We start from the raw sequence: 17,426 nt of genomic DNA, 5'->3' as shown, positions 1-17,426 counted from the left end.
GTTGGGCTCGGTGGGCTGCAGGATCCATTTCCACGTGAGCCAGCAGCATCCAGCTCCCTGAACAGAATAGCGATGACCAGGTCCCATCAGCATCGCTCCCTCCAGCGGAAGCTGAAAGGCCAGATGTGTAGCCCACACGTAGTCCAGGGTCTGGCTGCCCCTGCCCAGCTGTGGGATGGGAAGGCCCCCCTCTCTCTGTAAGAAGCCGGAAAAGAATGCCGCAAAGGCAGAGGTGATCTTCCTCTGTTTTCTCTCTCCCCTTCCTTCACGTTCCTCCTCTGATCTTTCTCTCCACCCTCATTTCTTTCCCTCTTTATTCTCTCTTATCCTTCTCTGTGGATTATCCTCTCCCTGCCTTTCTCTCTCCTTTAGGAACACACACACACACACACACACAAACACACACAAACACACACACAAACACACACATACATACACAAACACATACACATACACAAACATACACACACACATACATACACAAACATACACACACACATTCATACACAAACATACACACACACACACATGCAGCCCAGGTTAGGACACCAACCCCAGCCATTTGAGCTGCAGTGGAGGCCTCTGGCAGGCAGGCTCCTTGAGCTTGAACCCCAGGGGAGGCTGCCATGGGCCTCCAGAGGCATCAGCCTCTCCTCAACACACCCAGCCTCCTCCCTCCCTAAGGGCAGCCCCACCAAATGCCAGAGGAAAGGCTTTGGAGAGGTAGGTTTCCTCCCCTCCAGTCCCCACTGCCCATTCCTGCCCACCTCTGCCCTCCAGCTATTCCTGGGACCTGGCTGATGGGGAGGAAATTTTGAGCACTGAGAAGGTCGTGGCTGGGGTCTCACAACAGCCAGCATTCCCTCCGCAGAGACTATGGACATGACCTTGGAGGTGAGGGGCCACAGAGCCAAGATGTCAAAACTCCCCTGGGCTCTGCCACGTGACTCTTGAGATCTCCTCCCTCCCCCACCTCTCTTTCAAGGTCTGGAGAACGGACCCAGGGCCTGGAATCCGGCACAGGACTGTGGATGAGGAACTTATGTGTCGAAAAATTAAGCAGCATCCCTGTGGGCTTACAGTTAACAGCGAAGGGTGGGAATTATCAGAGCGCCATGCCTGCAGCCTCTCCTCCCTCCACTCAGCTTCAGAACTGAGCCTCCTCTCCCTTCTGTGTTTTGCTGGGAGTCCAGAGGTGAGGAATGAGCTGCTGGTCCCCTACAGCCATCTCTCAGGTGTGTCCTTGAAGTTCTGGCTTCTCTTAAGGGACCTGTGCTATTGCATGGTAAACGATGCCCTTGGCGAGACACCGTGGCCTAGGGAAAGTGGTAGAGAAACATCCAGAAATCACCACCTTTATCTATCCATCCAAACACCTTGGGGGAAGGGGATCTAGGAAAACAGTGTCATGTAGTTGCTTGGTCCCCTTCTGGCAGTCCTAATAGAAGACTCCTCAGGACACATCTGAATGTCCAGGAGAAGGGCCACCCCCTCCCAGATATGCAGCATCACAGGAAGGCAGCCTGTGACGGGTAGGAGAAGGGAAGCAGCTGTCACATCAAGAGAATCCGTCTCTGCGCCCCATAATCTCAGAACAGCATGAAGCCATACGCCCATTTTACAGATGAAGAAACTGACACCAGGACGATGAGGCGGCCTGCCCCAGGTCACACAGCTCATAACTGGATTCATACTCAGGTCTACCCAACTCCAAAACCACAACCCTGGCCTCCTCCTAGCTGAGGGACACCCACAGACTTCCCTCCAAAGTCTGCACGCAGGAATGCTGCTAGAGTTCTAGAGATTCACCCCAAAGCTGGAAGATCGATGCAGCTAATTTCCATTAGGACTAATAGAAAAACGAAAGAGTGATTTTTCTCATAATTAGAAGAGAATTCAAGCTTCACAGCCAATGAGTCTAACATCTCAGCTTTTGTAACAGAAGAAAGAGAAAGCAAATGGATATAATTAGGGAAAAGAAGAAACAATTCCGCTTACTGGCCACAGAACGGATGCAGCACAGGTATAATACGGTTCCAGATGGAAAGAGTTCTCCACTGCCAGACAGGGTGGATTTCAAATCCCCATCATGGTCAAAGCCACTGCTTGTAGGGAATCTATGGGGTGCCAGCTCTGCACACCACCTGCAGCATCTCCTAATATCCCCCTGGGGACAGGCTATCATATGCCCATTTCAGAGATGAATAACTGAGGTTCGGAAAAGCGATGTGCCTTGCCAATCACAGCAAAATGTGTTCCATCATTCAGCACCTATTCAGCTGGTGCCAACTGTATTCCAGGCACACACTAGGAACACAATAGGTACTGAGTAGAGCAGGAATAACCAAGGATCCAAACCCACACCTGTCTCAGACCTGATCCACTGCCCTTCAGAGTAGGAACTCGATCAATATTTGTTGAATGAATGAATGACTTCAAAGTTTTCATTCCAAGGCTATTTCTTGTTTGCCGGCGAGTTCTGGCCAAGGGGAGCTGGGGTGAAGCAGCCCGGGGCTCACCAGCACCCAGCGCCCCCCACCCCAGTGGCCTGCGTCAGACTGTCTACAAGAGGTGTTAGCTAATGGAGTGTTGTGCTTTTTTTTTTAAAGAAGCAAAAATTGCAGGTGTTGCAGCAATCGATAGCCAGGGAGCGGGAGTGAAAAGAGAGCCCCTCGAGATTCCCCAGGTGCGTCCCCAGCTCTGCCAACCCTCTGCTTCTCTGTCTCCAGCCGAGGCCCCGGAGGCAGGGAGATGCAGCGAGAGACTGGAAGGGAAGCGGCAGGTAGGATGCAGGCAATGTGCCAGCTACTCGGCTGGCAGTGCCCTCGTGGAGCAGGTTCCGTCTCCGTCTGACACACGAGGAAATGAGAGAAGGGCTCGTGGATCCTTGCCCAGCATCACGCTGAACGACAGGACTGGGGCTCATATCTGTGAAACGGCGTAACCTGGGCTTTTTATGTCGCAGGAACAGCAAACCCTGGAACACAGACTCCCGGGACATCTTAAGAAGCCTGTCTTGTCAATGAGGCTGTTTCTTTTTTTTTAAATTTTTATTGAAATATAGTTGATTTACAATGCTATAAATGTTAGTTTCACAGGTACAGCAAAGCAATTCAGATATATATATATAGACATAGATATATATTCTTTTTTTTACATTCTCTTCCGTTATAGGTTATTACAAGATATTGAGTATAGTTCCCCATGCTATACAGTAGGTCCTTATTGGTTATCTATCTTATACATAGTAGTATGTATATTTTAATCCCAAACTCCTAATTTATCCCTCCCCCCATTTCTCTTTGGTAACCATTAGTTTGCTTTCTATGTCTGTGAGTCTGTTTCTGTTTTGTAAGTAAGTTATTTCTGTTTTGTAAGTTCACTTGTATCCTTTTTTAGATTCTACATATAAGTGATATCGTATGGTATTTGTCTTTCTCTGGCTTACTTCACTTAGTATGATAATCTCTTATTTGCATCCACGTTGCTGCAAACAGCATTATTTCATTCTTCTTTATAGCTGAGTAGTATTCCATTGTGTACATGTACCACATCTTCTTTATCATTCATCTGTTGATGGACACTTAGGTTTGGTTCCACGTCTTGACAATTGTGAATAGCGCTGCAGTGAACGTTGGGGCACATGTATCCTTTCAAATTATGTTTTTCAATGAGGCTCTTTCTAAGGAAGATCAGCAACAAGGCTAAATCTGAGCCCTGCGGCATGTGGGGAAGGATGGAAACCAGAGGAGTAAGAAAAGCCTCACACACTCATTCAACCAATATGTATTGAAAGCTTACGAAATGCCTGGCACTGGGATCTGTACTGAGGAAACAGGAATAAGCAGAAATAGATGCAGTCCCTTCATGGATCTTAAGGCACAGTGGGAGACACATGTTAATCAAAGGATCACACACATGAATCTAAAATTCCAACCAGCACTCGGCTCAGAAAGGAGAGGTGAGGGAACTATCAGAGCAGATAACAAGGAAAGCTGACCTGGTCTGGGCTTCCTTGAGGAAGCGATGCTTAAAGTGAGAACCCCTGGATAAGGAGGAGTTAACTGGACCAAAGAGCATTTGGCACAAAGGGAAAAGTGTGTGCAAAGGTCCTGAGGCAGGACAAGCATATGGCAAGGGTGAAGATGAGCAGAAAGGCCAGTGTAGCTGGAGTGCAGAGAGCAAGGGGGAAGCCAGGTACAGCATGAGGCTGGAGAGGTGGGCAGGAACCAGATCACAGAGGGCCATGCAGGCTCTTTTAAGTAATTTTGTCTTTATCCAAGAGGAAAGGGAGTCCACTGAAGGGGGTTGGGTGCAGTGGGAATTTCCATGATCAAATATCAGGCCGCTGGGTTGAGAAAAGACCCCAGTGACATGAAGCAGAGAAAAGAGAGGAATAGCAGGGAGGCGAAAGCGATCCTGTGGGGTCTTGCACCACCCTCTCTGGGCCTCACCTGATTTCAGCCCAGCTGGGAGGGGTGCAACATCCCATCTGCTTTCTGCCCAAGGACCATGCAGCCCGGAAGTGAGGTGCAGTTAATGCACCTGCGGCATCCCTCAGCCATGGGGAGATGGGAATGGATGGATAAACGTCCTGCCTCCCATTCCTTGGTGAATCACCTCTAAGGTGTGGATTACACAGTTCCTCTAAGAATCTCCAGCAACACTGACCTCCAAATGCCCGTAGTATTTAAACAGCTCAAAACACACACTCACTTTGTGCTCTTTTCTCCCTTCCCCATCTCACTCTCCCAGCGCCCGCTCTGCTGCTTCCTGGGATCACTCCCCAAATAACCTACCTGTATCCCGCAACCTACCTGTATCAGGTCTCACGTTCAGGTATATTCAGACCAAATCTGGCTGTTGTGGTGGAACAAGGGCAAACCAAGGGTGGCTTGGCGTAAAATGACAGTCGAGGTGCGTTCACATTACCTATTCGCTCATTCACACGCCGACTCATCCATTCATTAGCTCACCTGATCACTCCTTCATTCATTCACTCCCTCCCTCATCCTTGCTTTCGTTCCTTCAGTGATAATGGAACCCATGGAAGGGTGAGAGGAAACTTTCCTGGTTTCTATTCTTATCACTGAGGACGAGCTCCCTTCTGTACGGGATATGAACTAGACATCACACCTCGATTTTTATGCAGAAGGAATTCCATTTCACTCCCGAGACAATGGCAGTCTATTAAGGAGTCCATTAAGGAAGCTTTGAGAGGGTGACCTAAAAGTACAGATTTCCCCAAGGGTCACCCTCCTGTGGAGCCTCAGGGGTCTGGAGGGATGCCTTAGCCCCGCTTAGCGTTGACGAACCTCAATTAAATAATCAAGCACAGCCATTCTATCACCAGCCTCCTTCTAGAGGGCTGGCTGTTTCTTATGAATGTGAGATTTCATTTCCGCCTTGAAAGGCTATTGTTCACCTCGTCTCAACTCGGAAATGTCTCAAAAATCTGAAAAGACATCTTGGAGGGATCAGAAAACCATTGTATTTCTCAATTCACAGAACTGAGAGAAGTCACTCAATTAATCTATTCACTGTGTCCACCCTCACTAACTTCTCCCATCCCCTCCACTTCCAGATGTTGTAAGCGCTACATGCATTGAGCACCTACTACGTGCTAAATGTTTTATGTTAATTAATTCATTGAATCTGCAAAACAGTCTCATGTGGTACGTGCTGTTATTGTCAACCCATCTTTGGAATGAGAAAACTGAAACCCAGAGAAGTTGTATGTCATCGGGCCGTCACAGCAGGAAGCTGGCATTTGAACTTGGAGCTTAAGGTCTCAACCGTTTCCTTTCATAATCATCCTTCTTTTCTCACTCAACCTTCAGGGCCGTAAAGGGAGGTTTACACCAGAGCTGAAAACAGTGGATGAGGTTCCGTGCTGGGGGCCGGGGAGCCCAGATTTAGGAACCAGTCCCACTTGAGTTTATTATATGATTACCGGTGAGTCACCACTTCTAATGTTCTGCACCCCAGCGGGTTCTCCAGGACGTGACCCCTACTGACCTGTCCATCCTCATCCCCTACTTCTCTTTCCCGTCCTCTTACATTTCAGAATCACCTCACTGCCTCTAGTTCCCGGTGCCCACTTAACATCTTGTGCTGTGACACGTTTGTCCAAGCAGTTCTTCTTGCCTCCAATGCTTCTCCTACCTTCCTTCATCTGAACTCATTCTTCAAGTCTCTACTTAGATGTCACTGTCAAGAACTATCAAGAATCATAAGGAGGGCTGATTTTACAAAAGAATTGGAAGTGCATGTAGTGGTAGAAAATAGGTGAATATTTTATCTCCACAAAGCAGAAAACCTTTGTTGGGACATATATTTGTTTGGATTATCTATTGCAACCTAACCAACCACTCCAAAATCTAGTGGCTTAAAACAACAATGATTATTTATTTTACTCACAAATATGTAATGTAGGTAGGGCTCATCTCTATTTCGTGCAGCACCCACTGGGGTAGCTAGTTTAAGGGCTGGACGTTAACTCCCATGACTGGCAAGTTGGGGCTGTCTATCAGCTGGGACCTAGCGAGGGCTATGCACTGGGGACATTCATATAGAAAGACCCCTCACCTGGGTCTTTTTATAAGATGCTTGGGCTTCCTCACAGCATGGTGGCTGGTTTCCAAGAGTAAGCACAGGTGGATGTGCATAGCATTTTTTTATATATATATATAAAGCAAGGAGAGGAATCATTACGAAGTTCATTTACTTGAAAATACAAAGCAATCCACTTGAAACCAAAGACCACAGAAGTGGTCTTTCCCAAGTGCATTAAGCAGGATGTCTCATGATGAAGTAATTTGTATTTTACAACTAGCACAAACTTATTAGTTCATAGATATTATGACAACCAAGGATAAAACCAAGAGAAAGTCAGTCAAGTCCATTTAAAGAAAAATATTCAAGGAATAATTGTACCCATCATATGTACACAGGTTAGCAGAAATGGGCAAAATGTTACAGAAATAATTGAAGCCTAAAAAAAAATAAGATTCTGAATAGTCAGTTTGTCTTCTATACTAAAGAAAGAGGGGAAAACTTTTTTTGTTTTATCTTTTTTTATTGAAGTATAGTTGATTTACAATATTGTTAGTTTCAGGTGTACAGCAAAGTGATTGGGTTATATTTATATTTTTTCAGGTTCTTTTCCATTATAGGTTATTATGAGATATTAAATATAGTTCCATGTGCTATACAGTAAATCCTTGTTGTTTATCTATTTTATATAAAGTAGTGTGTATCTGTTAATTCCAAATTCCTAATTTATCCCTCCCCCACTTTGGTAACCATAAATTTTCACTTTCCCTTTGGTAACCATAAGTTTGTTTTCTACATCTGGGAGTCTGTTTCTGTTTTGTAAATAAGTTCAATCGTATCATTTTTTGGATTCCATGTATAAGTGATACCATGTATTTTTCTCTGTATGACTTACTTCACTTAGTATGATAATCTCTAGGTCCATCCACATTGCTGCAAATGCAAAATTTCATTCTTTTTTATGGATGAGTAATATTCCATTGTATATATACACTACATCTTCTTTATCCACTCCTCTGTCGATGGACACAGGTTGCTTCCATGTCTTGATTATTCGTAAATAGTGCTGCTATGAACGTTGGGGTGCATGTATCTTTTCAAATTAGAGTTTTCATCTTTTCCGGATATATGCCCAGGAGTGGAATTGCTGGATCATATGGTAACTCTGTTTTTAATTTTTTAAGGAAAGCATTCTTATGACCTAGCCTCAGAAGTCATATACCATTACTTCTGCCGTATTCGGTTGGTCAAGACAGCCACCAAGGCCCATCCAGTTTCACAAGGAGGGGACTGAGGCTACAACTCTTGATGGGGCTGGGAAGGTTCTAGCACAGCATGTGGGACAGGAGCTACTGTTGCAGCCATCTTTGGAGAATACAGTCTGCCACACTTTACATAATGACTTTCCTGTGATTTCCAGTTAATTGTTTTAGAATTTCTAGTTATTTCCTACACCTCTCTGATAGGAATCCAAACCACAAATGAATAAACTCCAGGTAACCCAGGCTATTCAACACCCAGTGCCGAACTTCCTGATGGGGTTGGGTCTCTCCAGGAAGATCAAAGGATGTGCACAGCCCCAGGCAAGATAAGATCAAAGACAGACCTTACTTCTGGGGCTTCCCTGGTGGTGCAGTGGTTAAGAATCCGCCTGCCAATACAAGGCACACAGGTTCGAGTTCTGGTCCGGGAAGATACCACATGTCGTGAAGCAACTAAGCCTGTGTGCCACAACTACTGAGCCTGCGCTCTAAAGCCTGCGAGCCACAACTTCTGAAGCTTGCAAGCCACAACTTCTGAAGCTTGCAAGCCACAACTACTGAAGCCCTAGCGCCTAGAGCCCGTGCTCCACAACAAGAGAAGCCACCACAATGAGAAGCCTGTGCACCTCAACGAAGAGTAGCCCCCGCTTGCCGCAACTAGAGAAAGCCCGTGCACAGCAACGAAGACCCAACACAGCCAAAGACACAAACAAAACAAAACAAACAAACAAAAGACCTTCCTTCTGCCCTTTTCGTTTTGCGGGTTGCCATAGTGATGGGAAGGGCAGAATGGAGAGGAGACTAGAAACGTTATCATAATCTTGGAGCTTATAAAATCAATGTCAAAGTTCACACACACACCTGCCCAAGGCAGGTAGAACTGGGTAATTTCAGGGACCCCAGATATGAGATTAAAAAAAAAAAAAATCAACTAAATCTTTTAAGATTCTCCTGGCTGAAAGGTCTCTTGTGGGACCCCAAAGAGACAGCTACTGGATGGCAGGTCACCTTTTCTGGGAGGTCTCCCCTGATCCTCCAGGGGAGACTATGTTCAGCCTGTCCCCAGCCACAAATGGCCTTCACTGGCAAATGTATCCAACTAGAATCTAATACCATTGTTTCCTTTTCCATTATCTTTATTTTGTTCTTGTTGTTACATGTAAGCTTCTTATTCTTCAACTGTGTTAACCTAAAACTAATGAAAGACAGTTATTTCACCAGCAAAATGGGTTTTCTTCGGGAAACAGCAAAGAATTACAATTCAGGACACACAATCTATAGCAAACCATAGACATGCCCAGAGAAAAGAGTAAGACAGTCTGCTTTTGTAGGGGAAAGTAGGGAGTTGGGATGGGCTGTTCTAAATGAAATTCATTGGAGGAAATTAGGAGTTCACGATGACAATGGCTTCTCATTGGCTGGGCTGTTGCTGAGTAAGGAGAAATTCTTCCTTCAGGATAGTAAACTGGTTACCCATCCTGTTTGAGAGAGCAAGGTAGTTTCTTCCTGTGGGGTGTGCAAATGATGGTCAGTGCATCCAAATGAGGGTGAGAGGTAATGCTTGACAGCTCCCTCTACAGGCCATTCCTGACTCTAATTTTTTTCTTTTTTCTTTTTTGGCCGTGCCTCATGGCATGTGGGATCTTAGTTCCCCAACCACGGATGAACCCATGCCCCCTGCAGTGGAAGCACAGAGTCCTAACCACTGGACTGCCAGGCAAGTCCCTCCTGACTCTAATTTTAGTTGAGGTTTCCTTTATTAATTTTCAACTGGCAATTCCTTTATTATTATTATTATGTATTTTGGCTGCGCCGGGTCTTAGTTGCAGCACACAGGATCTTAGTTGTGGCATGCAGCCTTCTTAGTTGTGGCATGCGGACACTAAGCTGCGGCATGCAGACTCTTAGTTGTGGCATGCATGCGGGATCTAGTTCCCCCACCAGGGATCGAACCCCGGCCCCCCTGCATTGGGAGCGCAGAGTTTTACCCACTGGACAACCAGGGAAATCCCGGCAATTCCTTTTTTAACTTTTTCATATTTATCTAATGGTCAAAAGGTTTACAAATATGTGTTTTAATTGTTTGCCCCCCTTTTTATGGGTATTTTGTCACACACACACAAAGACAGAAACTCATAGAAAAGCCAAGGGGTAAAAAGTAAACTGTCAAATGTTTCTAAACCATTGTATTTATTTTTACACTTAATGTTTATTTATTGTTTGTGATGTTGGGTTTCCATTTACAATAGTGTTATAAAGTTTCCTGTTTAAAATTGAATTGATGTGTTCCTTTAATTGATATATATTAGATATGTTATAAAGGTTCTTGTATAAATTAAATTAAGATATTAATTTCATTTTTTAAAAGCGTCGGATTCATATTAAGGAAATCATAGCATATGGATATGGCAAAAACTACACAGGTGGTAAGTGAATGACTCAATTTCATGCAAGACTGGGAAGCTTAATTCATTTTTTAACATTTGGCTTCTTGAATTTTAACTTTTGGAAACAAGAGCCACATTCCCCTCTCAGGACAGGAGGCCCCAAAGGCAGCTGTGGCTGGCGTGGAGCTGGAAGGGGTGCCGGGTGAGCAGAGCTGCAGAGGACAGCAGAATGCATTGCCACAAGACTCCCAAGTAAGTTTCTAGCACCTTGGAGTCAGCAGCCAGCTTGTCAAGGTCCCTCCCCTTGGCTAATAAGCCGGGAACAGATGGAGAGCTATTGTATAGACCAAGATGGGATATTTTAAAGGAGGCTGTTTAACGAGCAGTGGTTTGAATTGAGACCAATTTTAATGTCTTTTTTGTTTTCCACCAACTGTCATAGAAATTGCCACAAATGATGTGTTAATTCTGTTCCCTAGTGGGTCTCTGATATGGCGAAGGATGAATTTTAAATTGTTTGATCAGAATTAGCAACATTAGTCACTGCAAATAGCCTTTTAATTTCCACAGAGCTGCCAAGGGGAGCAAAAATAGAATTGGCGAGGAAGGTTCCAGCAGGCGGATGTGTTGGTGGTGGATGAGGCCACGTGACTTTGCTGCTGGGGGTGGGGGTGGGGGGTCCTGCAGGGCATCTCCAGGTGCCCCGGCTGGGTCTGAGCCCCAGCTTTTGACTTCCTGTGGGTGGGAAGGGGGTGCCCTCCCAGCAGCTCTGGAATCTGACTGTGATGCCCTCATTCCTCCTCGGAGCTGCAGTGGTCCAACCACTCCTGCCCGAAGACCAACCCCCTCCTCCCAGCTCTGGCTGCATCTTCTCAGGTCCCCAAGGGCACCTGCCACCAGCTCCTAACAGGAATGCTCCATTCCCACCCAGTGCCACCAGAGTGCCACCTTTTAATTCCTAAAACAGACAAAACACTCCTCTGCTTAAAAGTCTCCAAATGGTTCTCCTTGCACTCAGACTAAAAACTAAGTTCCAAAAAAAGTTGTTTTAATTTAAACACTTTTTAAAAATAAGATAAAATAAATAAACAAAAACTAAGCTCCTTGTCTTGGCCCACAAGACACTCTCCTCCTCGCTCTCTCCACTCCCCCACTCTCTGACCTCCCTGTCCCTTCTAGAACACTCCAAGTCATTCCTGCTAGAAAGACTTTTCTCTGTAGAATACACCCCCTACCTCAAGTTTCCCCAGGCTGGCACTCAGCTCAACAGCTGCCACCTCAGAGAGTCCCCACCACCCGACCTAGAACAGGGACCCTTCACTCCATCTGCCTCGATGTCCCCTCATTTCCTACCTAGAATTCATCATCATATCTAAGCGTTTCTGTGGTTGGTTTGCATGATGGCATAATTGCTGTTTTGTTGTATTTTTTTTGTTTGTCCATCTCCTCCCACTAGATTATAAACTCTACCAGGGGAGTTACAGTACCAAGCCTGGTGCCTAGAACAGCATCAGGCACCACAGAAATCCTCAGTAAATAACCGTGAAAGGAACCAGTGAATGAATGGAGGAAGGAAGGAACAGCCCCATTCTTCCAGGCAACTTGCTTCTTGGTCTGGGTTGCTGTAGCTCCATCCTCCAGAGCTGGATTCTGCATCAGTTTTGCCTCCAGCCTCGCTGGTCCACTGCAGATTCATCCTCCACCCTGGCCTCGAGTGTCACTCTTACTATGTGCAAATCTCGCCTGTCGCTTCCTTCTTCTTCTTCTTCTTCTTTTTTAATATTTATTTATTTATTTATTTGGCTTAGTTGCGGCACGCGGGATCTTCATTGCCTCATTCGGGATATTTTTGTTGCAGCATGTGGGATCTAGTTCCCTAACCAGGGATCGAACCTGGGGCTCCTGCATTGGGAGCGCAGAGCCTTAGCCACTGGACCACCAGGGAAGTCCCTGTGCTTCCGTCTTAATACCACTCAGTGCTCACCACTGCCTTTAGGGTTAGAACAAGCCCTTGAGCACAACAGGGTTCAGGTCTTGTTTATAACTTAGCATCTGTGAACCCGGCTGAACTTCTTAACCTCTCTGTGCCTCTGTTTATTCTTCTGTAAAATGGGGGTAATAATGAAACCTACACTGTGAGGCTGTTGAGAGGATAAAGGGGCTTAGAACAGTGTCTGACACAGTAACCCCAGCCAATGTCAGCTCTAAGAATGATTATGTTATCATTATCATTATTGTCATTATCTGAGCCACACAGAACAAAGCCCAGCTCCAGCTCAAAGCTACCATGTAATCCCAGGGCCAAGGGAAAGGTCATGGTCTTTGATTTTGATAATGCGGGTTAGTGGTTCTCCACCAGAGGCAATGTCCCCCTCCCCAACCCCAGGGACAATTGGCAATGTCTGAAGACATTTTTGGTTGTCACAACTGTGGGGGGCTGTGCTACTGGCATGAAAGCTAGGATGCTGCTACACTTCCCGCAGTGCACAGGACACCCTCCCAACAGAGGATGATCCAGCCCCAAGTGTCATACATCAAAACCTTGATGTAGGGACTTCCCTCGTGGTACAGTGGTTAAGAATCCGCCTGCCAATGCAGCGGACATGGGTTCGAGCCCTGGTCCGGGAAGATCCCACATGCCACGGAGCAACTAAGCCCGTGCACCACAACTACTGAAGCCCGCGCGCCCAGAGCCCGTACTCCACAACAAGAGAAGCCATGGCAATGAAAAACCTGCTCACCGCAACAAAGAGTAGGCCCCACACGCCGCAAATAGAGAAAGCCCGCGTGCAGCAACGGAGACCCAACGCAGCCAAAATAAATAAATAATTTTTTTAAAAAAACAAAAAAACCCGTGATGTATGACAAGAAGAAGGTGCTGGTGAGACCTCAGCACGGAGAATGTGGGACTTAAGACACATTTTTTAATAGTGACGTGTACATTTTTAAGACCATATATGATAAAATTAAGACCAACCTGTTATTGAAAAGAAAGGAATCGGTACACAATCATCCTATTGATTCCCCCTCTAAAACACACCTGCATCTTTTTTTTAAATAAATTTATTTATTTTTGGCTCTTCCCTCCTTTTCCTGCTTCATCTTACACCCTGTCTCCCCGCTCGCTGCTTTTCATCCATCCCTAGAATAAGCGCATGTCTTCCCAGCCCCAGGACCTTTGCACATGCTGTCTCCATGCCCCCCACTTCCCCATGACTGACTACTTCTCACCCTCCAGGTTTCACCTTAAATCTCCCCTCATGAAAGAGACCTTTCCTGACCATCTTTGCAAAAGTCAGTTCCCACCCCCTAGACTCTAACAGTGCATGTCATGCCCTAGAGAGCACTTTTTGCAATTGATTGTTTCTCTGTGTTTATTCGCTTTCTCTGTGTTTAGTCTGTCTCCCATGCTAGACCATGAGCTACTTGGCACAGAGCTTCGTCTCACCACAGCATCCCCACACCTTGTATATCACTAGTCACTTCACACTCGGACTCATAGAGCCCTCTCACGCCCTGTGAGTTGGGTAGTCTCCTCCCTACCCTGCAGATGAGAAGACTGAGGCCCAGAGAGGGTAAGGAAGCTGTGTGGTGCCCTTGGCAAAGCCAGAATTCAAACTCAGGTCTCTTTGACTTCAAAGCCCAAAACTTTTCTCTCTGTCTTTTCTCCACCACGCAGCCATACTTTGGTGGGAATGAAAAAGTTGCCAAGGAACCACAGCAGGACAGACAGGTCCTCTGGGGCTCACCTCCCAGTGTTGGTAAAGAAAACCCCCGATCTGATTTCCAGAGTCCTGCTGACTGCCGGCCTGAAAAAGTTAATACTACAGTATTTCCAGCCTCAGCTCTGGCCCTAGAAAAGAGAGAGATGTAGCAAAGAATTCAAGGGTTAATATCCTTCTGTCTGTTCGCTATTATTGTTATGGTGCATCTGACCAGTGCATTGTGTTTTTTAATCAGACACCTGACAGTTACCCAGCCTGGGCCCAGCAAAGACAGTTGTCATGTTGGAGATCATACAGGAAGTGACTGCAAGAAGAGAAAGATGCAGAAAGAGAATGAAGGCACACACTCTGGAATGAGGAAATAATTATTCATAGGCAAAAAAAAAAAAAAGAAAAGGTGCATCCTTCTTTGGGTCTCAAGGAACTGTCCTCTGGTCTCTAACCAGGATGAATGGGTGTAGCAGAACAAATGTGGTTTTGTACTCAGAAGAATTGGGATCTGTATTAATCACATCTTTTCATTCTATATGTTTGATGCTTTGATATCTTAAAGGCTGGCTGCTCCAGGAAGGACTGCCCTTCCCAGGGTTAGCTGACACCTAAAGGAAGCAAACAGCTCCCTGGAAAATACATGTTTCAGATGCAAACCAGCCCAGTCAGAGCCCACACCCCAATCACCTCCTGAGTCAGGGTCTTACATGCCCTCTGGGCCACTCTCCCCTTGCTCAAATAGCCCCAGGGCCAGGCACCGGACTACTAGGGGCCGCAGAGCCCACTGAAAGTATTCCAACTAGCCAACCCTAAGCCTGCTTAGCCTGCCTCGAAAACACAATAAAAGCTCACGCCCACACTCTCCCCTCGCTCCCTCTGCCTCCTGACCAACCCTGGTGCTTCCCTATGTGGCCCTGCATGACATGCCCCGCCTCCAGTTTCTAGGGAGTATAAAAAAATTCTTCCAAGTCATTTCTGTGCCTGTGTATCTTACCATACTGGATTAAAACAAATCCCAGATACCCTTAAAACCAGTTCTAATCCAGTTAAGTGACTGGACAAGCACCTTCTTCTACAGCTGCCTCAATCTCCCCGTCTACAAATTAGAAATAACAGCTCCTTCCTGTTGCTGATGTGCTGAGGTTTAACATGGAAATGAAGTGTTACGCAGTGGGCCTGGCACATGGGGGATTGGGGTGGGTAATTCCCCAGAGCCCCACTAAGGGAAGGGATGTGAGGAGGTGTGGAAGAGAAAAAAAAAAAAAAAGGTGGTAAGAAAAAAATGAAGAGCTTCTTTGACAGGAGGTGCTGACTGGCTGGAAAGAGGTACCTGAAATGTGATGCCAACACAGGAAGTGATCCTCCTGCCAGGGCAGCCCTGGAATGCCCTGAATCTGTGACAAAGAGGGGTCCTCCCTATAAGCCCAATCTGAGAACCACAATTGACACCTCTTACCACTCTGGAAGAAGGAGCCCCAGGCCCACAGTCGGGGCATGGAAAGGAGGGCCCCTGGGCTCACTGCTTGGCTCTGGAGTAAATACCCCATAGAATCACTTAGAGAAGTCCTAACATTCTACGACATTGCCTCTCTGGGTCTCAGTTTTCTCGTCCCTGGAGTGAATCATAAAATATGCAACTACTTATATTGCAGAGATGCTGCAGGGCTCAAGGGGGGAATGTGCAAAGTCGATGTCTTTGTCATCCTCAAAATGCCATACAAATGGGGGCAAATGCCAGGGCCTGGTTGTCAAACACTCTGCTTCCCCCAGATGATCCTCAGGTTTGAAAAGTTCCAGACACTTGACTCAACACTCCAAATGCAACTATCTTTTCTATGCACTGTCTCAGGCCCATAAATGCTCCAGAAACCATCTACCCATGCTTGGAACTCATTTACTTTCAGGCCATCTGAATCACTTTGCTGTACACCTGAAACTAACAAAACATTGTAAATCAACTATACTTCAATTTTTTTTCTTTTTTTTTTGCGGTACGCGGGCCTCTCACTGTTGTGGCCTCGCCCGCCGCGGAGCACAGGCTCCGGACGCGCAGGCTCAGCGGCCATGGCTCACGGGCCCAGCCGCTCCGCGGCATGTGGGATCTTCCCGGACCGGGGCACGAACCCGTGTCCCCTGCATCGGCAGGCGGACTCTCAACCACCGCGCCACCAGGGAAGCCCCAGAGTCCTTTTTAATATTAAAATTCAATTACTCTGGGGGCAGAAATTGGTTCAACCTTTTTGGAGGGCAGTTGGATAGCACCTCCCCAAATTTGAAATGTGCTTCCGTTTGAACTCAGGAATTCTCCCTCCTACAGAAAGACTTGCACAAATACATAAAGGCCTAAGAGTTTGTTAAAATGTGTTTGTTGCAGCATTGTATGGGAAAGCTGGGAAAGAAATGGGAGCGACTTGATTGCCAATTCACAGGGGACTGGCTGAAAAGAATGAGGTGGATATAAATGTGCTTGGTCCAGAAAACTTTCTAGACCATCATCTAGGGATAAGAGAAAGCCACATAACCACCCAGACAACACAATGGCATTAGTATTTAAAAATACACTCTCTGTATCTATTTATACCTATAGATATGTCTACACCTTTATCTATATCTGTGTCTTTATCCAAATCTGTATCTACATATATAGAGATGTCCACATCTAAGCTATAGCTATCTATCTATATCTACATCTGTTTATATCTATCTGTGTCTAGATCTATATTCACACTTATATAATAGTCTGAGGAAGAAAATAACATCAAGGCACAAAGTGAAAGGAAACGTTCACGGATCACTCCAAATATTTCTGTGTTGTTGGAGTTTTTTCATCTATTTGTATGTTACTGGTGTAATTTTCAAATTCACATGGCCCTGAGTCATGTCCTATACCTCAGTGAGGAGGTCTTTCTTCCTGCCCCAGGGACCCCAAGCCATGATTGCACCGGGAATGCCAGTCCCGGTCAGCGTCACGGGAGAGGGAAATGGGGCCATGCAGTGGCCTGTCCAGGGGCACACTGCCATGAGGCCAGCCACGTGCAGCCCAGGGCCAGCTCCATCTCCTGAAGGAAGATACCCACCAGGGGCACAGAGCGTGTGGCAGCTTTGCTCATGCTCCTGGAAGGAGCTCAGAAGTGTGGGACCCCTTCAGAGAGCAACAGGCCTCTCTGCACCGCGGCGGAGCTGCTGAGGTTGGCCCCTGCAGTGACCAAGACAGAGCTGGACCAGAAAAACGTTGCCACCTTGACTTGCAGGAACCAGACCCAAGGACCAGAAAAACCAGGTCATCTCAGACCAGAAAGGTGGTGGCACACAGCCGTGACCCCATCAGGCCTCAGCTCACAGAGCCCCCAGTCCCAGGGGGAGGAGCTGGCGAGGACCCCACAGACGAAGGTGATGGCCAGTCTACAAGGCAACAGGCTGAGGGCTCAATTCAGGCATGAAGTTACCTTGCTCACACAGCAGAAATTGTGAGCCGAGATCTTTACACTGCACAATGCGCGCGCACA

Source organism: Orcinus orca, chromosome 16 (assembly GCF_937001465.1).
Source record: "Orcinus orca chromosome 16, mOrcOrc1.1, whole genome shotgun sequence".
NCBI lineage: Eukaryota > Metazoa > Chordata > Mammalia > Artiodactyla > Delphinidae > Orcinus > Orcinus orca.
Note: the sequence above shows the minus strand (reverse complement) of the source record.